Source organism: Triticum dicoccoides, chromosome 3B (genome assembly GCF_002162155.2).
Source record: "Triticum dicoccoides isolate Atlit2015 ecotype Zavitan chromosome 3B, WEW_v2.0, whole genome shotgun sequence".
Taxonomy (NCBI): domain Eukaryota; kingdom Viridiplantae; phylum Streptophyta; class Magnoliopsida; order Poales; family Poaceae; genus Triticum; species Triticum dicoccoides.
In genome coordinates this window covers 204742401-204748892 of record NC_041385.1, presented here as the reverse complement: position 1 = coordinate 204748892, position 6492 = coordinate 204742401, and positions in this window count along the sequence as shown.

The following is a 6492-nucleotide window of genomic DNA, read 5'->3' as shown; positions in this document are numbered from 1 at the left end:
AGATGGTTTATTTTCAGAATTTAATTTCCACTTTAATTCGAAATAAATAGCAAATGATTATTAAAAAATGTAAATCTTACATACACACTATGATGTGGTATTTTCATGTATTTTTTTGGAAAACTGTAAATAAATATGTGGAAGGTTATACACCGGGGGTCTTAACTATGTGATTTGGTTCCTAAAAAAAACTATGTGATTTGAAAAAAAAATCAAATGAGTGAAGATTTGTTTAACTCTTTTAATCTTTTTTTGAGGAAATATAACTCTTTTAATCTAGCATGTATAAAACCCTTTCCCTCAAAAGGATGTATAAAACCCTTTTTAGATGTATAAAACTCCTCTTTGATCACGAGATCTTGTTGGCGGTGGCATGTGCAAATTGACATGAGGTCGTTCGATCACTCTACCCAACACACTAATCAATTGACCTAAAATTGGACCTATTGTTCCTCTAATTATCCACGATACACATCTTTTTTTGCCGGCCACTACCTATCATTTTTATTTTTGAGATAGAACCAAGCAACTACAACGCCATATGCATCACTTCACGAATGCATGTAATATCCTTTTTCTACCACTGGCTATTTATATTAGATATTACAAAATAATTACATCACTCGATAGCCTGTGAAGAAACAATGGCGGGTCCCACTGTCAACATTGAAGTGTGGGTCCTACCATTCAATAAGTTGTGAAGCAGTTGTGGTGGGTCCCGTTGCTAGGTCTTACATGACAAAAAAATAAGCATCACACATTCCTAATATTTGATTACTCTAATAGGTCCGTCATCAAAATTACCAAATCGTCATAGAAATTGGCAGACAGGTGGCACTCAACCGTGGATGCGATTTTGTGATGTTAACCATAACCAATTAATAGAGATCGGTGACTCCACCTCTAAAGCGTCACACATCAGGTATTTGTGTGATGCCGTGCACCCTCGTCACGAGGATTTTCGTCACAGCATCTCCTTGTAGTGACTACAGGAGCATGGTAGCGCATGAGTTTATTATTAACAATGATGATAAGATGCTTCTATATAATCTGAGATTTAATAAGAAACACAATGATATTATTATCTTGCCTGTGCCTTCTTTGTTTGATTTAACTGCAGGCCATTACCTCGTCTTGCCGGCGGCCGTGTACGCGCTCCGTGGCCAGACATCCGCTCCAGAGCCTGAGCCGGAACCACCACTTGATCTTTATCGTCCATCATCTTATCAGTGGGATCCGGAGGAGATCGCCACCTAGTGGCAGTACAATGACACTCCTCAGTACACCAGGGAGAGTAGCCGCGATCCATGGGCATAGACCAACTTAGGCCAAAAGCCTAAGCTTGGGGGAGTACGTATCTCTCACCGACATTACATTCATGTTCACACACTCATTCTAGTTGTCGGTCTCATACTTTTTCATTGCACTATCCATGCTAGATTAAAATCTTTTTCTAGCTTTCTTCTTGTGTGTTTGATAAACTTTAAGAAAAAACAAAAAAATAGTTAGTTTAATTTCCATGCTTGTAGTAGTAATTAAATGAAAACCTAAAAAGATTTCTCGTTCTTCTTTTGCTTGTTGGGAGATTTCCCGTGTAAATAGTTTTATTTCTTTTCTTTTCTTTGGGGGTCAAGAGGAGAAGACCATAATGAAAATGTTTAGTGGCTCTAATATGCATGATTGTTGATTAAACCAAGAGCCCATATTACCTTGTCTTTTCCCTTGAATTGAATGCTTGCATATTCTAGCTTAGTCCAATGCACACGCACTATTATTATTATTCACATCGTTTGGTCGTGCAAGTAAAAGACAATAATGATGATATATGATGGACTGATTGAGATGAGAGAAGCTGGTATGAACTCGACCTCTCTTGTTTTTGTAAATATGATTAGTTCATCGTTCCTGATTTAGCCTATTATGAATAAACATGTTTGCAATGACAATTAGAGATTATAGTTGCTTATTCCATGCTTAATTAACTAGGATCTTACAATGGTTTACCTTGCATGCCAACATGCTATTAAATTGGTTGTGATGTGGTATGATAGGGTGGCATCCTCCTTTGAATGATTCGCGTGACTTGACTTGGCACATGTTCACGCATGTAGTTGAAACAAAATCAACATAGCCTTCACGATATTTATGTTCATGGTGGATTATATCCTACTCATGCTTGCATCTGGTGTTGATTAATTTTAATGCATGTTCATGACTGTTGTCGCTCTCTCAGTTGGTCGCTTCCCAGTCTCTTGCTAGCCTTCACCTGTACTAAGCGGGAATACTGCTTGTGGATCCAAACTCCATAAACCCCAAAGTTATTCCATATGAGTCCACCATACCTTCCTATATGCAGTATTTACCTGCCGTTCCAAGTAAATTTGTATGTGCCAAACTCCAAACCTTCAAATGAAATTCTGTTTTGTATGCTCGAGCAGCTCATGTATCAACTAGGGTTGTCTGTATCTTCCATGCTAGGTGGGTTATTCTCAAGGAGAGTGGACTCCGCTCCTCATTCACGAGAAAATGGCTGGTAACCGGGATGCCCAGTCCCATGCTCAAATCAAATAAAAATAATTAAACAAACTCTCCCAGGATTGTTGCTAGTTGCAGGCACCCGTTGTTTCGGGCAAGCCATAGATTGATGCTTGTTGGTGGTGGGGGAGTATAAACTTTACCATTTTGTTTGGGAACCGCCTATAATGTGTGTAGCATGAAAGATATCGAGATCTCATAGTTGTTACGTTGACAGTGAAAGTATACCGCTCAAAATGTTATTCATCTCTATTTTAAAATCGAGCTCTAGCACCTCTACAAATCCCTGCTTCCCTCTACGAAGGGCCTATATATTTACTTTTATGTTGAGTCATCTCCCTCTTATTAAAAAGCGCCCGCTCAAGACCACCGCTGTCATTTGCATGCATTGCTATTAATTTATATTGGGTATGACTTGACTGGATCTCTTTTACCATGAATTATAATGTTTAGTCAGTCCTTGATCTTTAAAGGTGCTCTTTATTTATGTTTTGCGGTCTCAGAAAGGGCTAGTGAGATACCATCTTGTTATATCATATTATTATTGTTTTGAGAAAGTATTGTCATCCGAGTTTTATTATTATTGCTCTCTAGTTGATTATGCCATTGATATGAGTAAACATGAGACCTAAGTGTTATTGTGAATATGGTTAGTTCATAATCTTTGCTGAAAACTTGAATGATGGCTTTACATATTTACAACAGGAAGAGCAAACAGAGTTTGTAAAAGTTTTTCTTTATCACTTTCAGTTTGTCAGCTGAATTGCTTGAGGACAAGCAAAGGTTTAAGCTTGGGGGAGTTGATACGTCTTCGTCGTATCTACTTTTCCAAACACTTTTTCCCTTGTTTTGGACTCTAACTTGCCTAATTTGAATGGAACTAATCCGAACTGACGCTGTTTTTAGCAGAACTGCCATGATGTTATTTTTGTGCACAAATAAAAGTTCTCGGAATGACCTGAAAATCCACGAAGAAACTTTTCAGAATTAATAAAAAAATACTGGCGAAAGAATTAGGGTCAGGGGGCCCACACCCTGTCCATGAGGGTGGGGGGCGCCCCCTCCCTCTGGGCGCGCCCCCTGCCTCGTGGGCCCCCAGAACGTCCACCGACCTCAACTCCAACTCCATATATTTACTTTTCTAGGGAAAAAATCAGAGAGAAAGTTTCATCGTGTTTTACGATATGGAGCCGCCACCATGAAGGAAATATGCCCTAGAGGCAATAATAAAGTTATTATTTATTTCCTTATAATCATGATAAATGTTTATTATTCATGCTAGAATTGTATTTACCGGAAACATAATACATGTGTGAATACATAGACAAACAAAGTGTCACTAGTATGCCTCTACTTGACTAGCTCGTTAATCAAAGATGGTTATGTTTCCTAACCATGAACAATGAGTTGTTATTTGATTAACGAGGTCACATCATTAGTAGAATGATCTGATTGACATGACCCATTCCATTAGCTTAGCACCCGATCGTTTCGTATGTTGCTATTGCTTTCTTCATGACTTATACATGTTCCTATGACTATGAGATTATGCAACTCCCGTTTACCGGAGGAACACTTTGGGTACTACCAAACGTCACAACGTAACTGGGTGATTATAAAGGAGTACTACATGTGTCTCCAATGGTCGATGTTGGGTTGGCGTATTTCGAGATTAGGATTTGTCACTCCGATTGTCGGAGAGGTATCTCTGGGCCCTCTCGGTAATACACATCACATAAGCCTTGCAAGCATTACAACTAATATGTTAGTTGTGAGATGATGTATTACGGAACGAGTAAAGAGACTTGCCAGTAACGAGATTGAACTAGGTATTGGATACCGACGATCGAATCTCGGGCAAGTAACATACCGATGACAAAGGGAACAACGTATGTTGTTATGCGGTCTGACCGATAAAGATCTTCATAGAATATGTAGGAGCCAATATGGGCATCCAGGTCCCGCTATTGGTTATTGACCGGAGACGTGTCTCGGTCATGTCTACATTGTTCTCGAACCCGTAGGGTCCGCACGCTTAAGGTTACGATGACAGTTATATTATGAGTTTACATGTTTTGATGTACCGAAGGAGTTCGGAGTCCCGGATGAGATCGGGGACATGACGAGGAGTCTCGAAATGGTCGAGACGTAAAGATTCATATATTGGATGATATGGTTAGGCCAAGGGGTCAAGCCCATGAGGCTTTAGGTCGGTGCAAAAGGAGTTTTGCGGAGGCCAGGGGGCCAAACGCCGGAGACCCTGGCGTCTGGCCCTGGGCCAGACGCCGAGGCCCATGGCGTCTGGGCCAGACGCCAAGGATTGTGGCGTTTGGTCCTGGAGTCCAAGTGGGACTCTTGCCTTTCGGGCAAAACCGACTTTGAGGAGGCTTTTGCTCCAAGTTTCGACCCCGGGGCTCAACATATAAATAGAGGGGCAGGGCTAGCACCAAAGGCACAACAAGTTAATCCACGTGATCTATTCCTTAGCCGTGTGCGGCGCCCCCAGCCACCATATTCCTCGATAATACTGTAGCGGAGTTTACGCGAAGCCCTGCTGCTGTAGTTCATCAAGATCGTCACCACGCCGTCGTGCTGACGGAACTCTTCCCCGACACTTTGCTGGATCGGAGTCCGGGGATCGTCATCGAGCTGAACGTGTGCTCGAACTCGGAGGTGCCGTAGTTTCGGTGCTTGATCGGTTGGATCGGGAAGACGTACGACTACTTCCTCTATGTTGCGTCAACGCTTCCGCAGTCAGTCTGCGTGGGTACGTAGACAACACTCTCTCCTCTCGTTGCTATGCATCACATGATCTTGCGTGTGCGTAGGAAATTTTTGAAATTACTACGAAACCCAACAGTGGCATCCGAGCCAGGTTATTTATGTTGATCTTATATGCACGAGTAGAACACAAGTGAGTTGTGGACGATACAAGTCATACTGCCTACCAGCATGTCATACTTTGGTTCGGCGGTATTGTTGGACGAGACGACCCGGACCAACCTTACGCGTACGCTTACGCGAGACCGGTTCCCTCGACGTGCTTTGCACAGAGATGGCTTGCGGGCGACTGCCTCTCCAACTTTAGTTGAACCAAGTATGGCTACGCCCGGTCCTTGCGAAGGTTAAAACGGAGTCTATTTGACAAACTATCGTTGTGGTTTTGATGTGTAGGTGAGATTGGTTCTTACTTAAGCCCGTAGCAGCCACGTAAAACATGCAACAACAAAGTAGAGGACGTCTAACTTGTTTTTGCAGGGCATGTTGTGATGTGATATGGTCAAGGCATGATGCTGAATTTTATTGTATGAGATGATCATGTTTTGTAACCAAGTTATCGGCAACTGGCAGGAGCCATATGGTTGTCGCTTTATTGTATGCAATGCAATCGCGATGTAATGCTTTACTTTACTACTAAACGGTAGTGATAGTCGTGGAAGCATAAGATTGGCGAGACAACAACGATGCTACGATGGAGATCAAGGTGTCGCGCCGGTGACGATGGTGATCATGACGGTGCTTCAGAGATGGAGATCACAAGCACAAGATGATGATGTACATATCATATCACTTATATTGATTGCATGTGATGTTTATCTTTTTATGCATCTTATCTTGCTTTGATTGACGGTAGCATTATAAGATGATCTCTCACTAAATTATCAAGAAGTGTTCTCCCTGAGTATGCACCGTTGTGAAAGTTCTTCGTGCTGAGACACCACGTGATGATCGGGTGTGATAGGCTCTACGTTCAAATACAACGGGTGCAAAACAGTTGAGCACGCAGAATACTCAGGTTATACTTGACGAGCCTAGCATATACAGATATGGCCTCGGAACACGGAGACCGAAAGGTCGAGCGTGAATCATATAGTAGATATGATCAACATAACGATGTTCACCATTGAAAACTACTCCATCTCACGTGATGATCGGTCATGGTTTAGTTGATTTGGA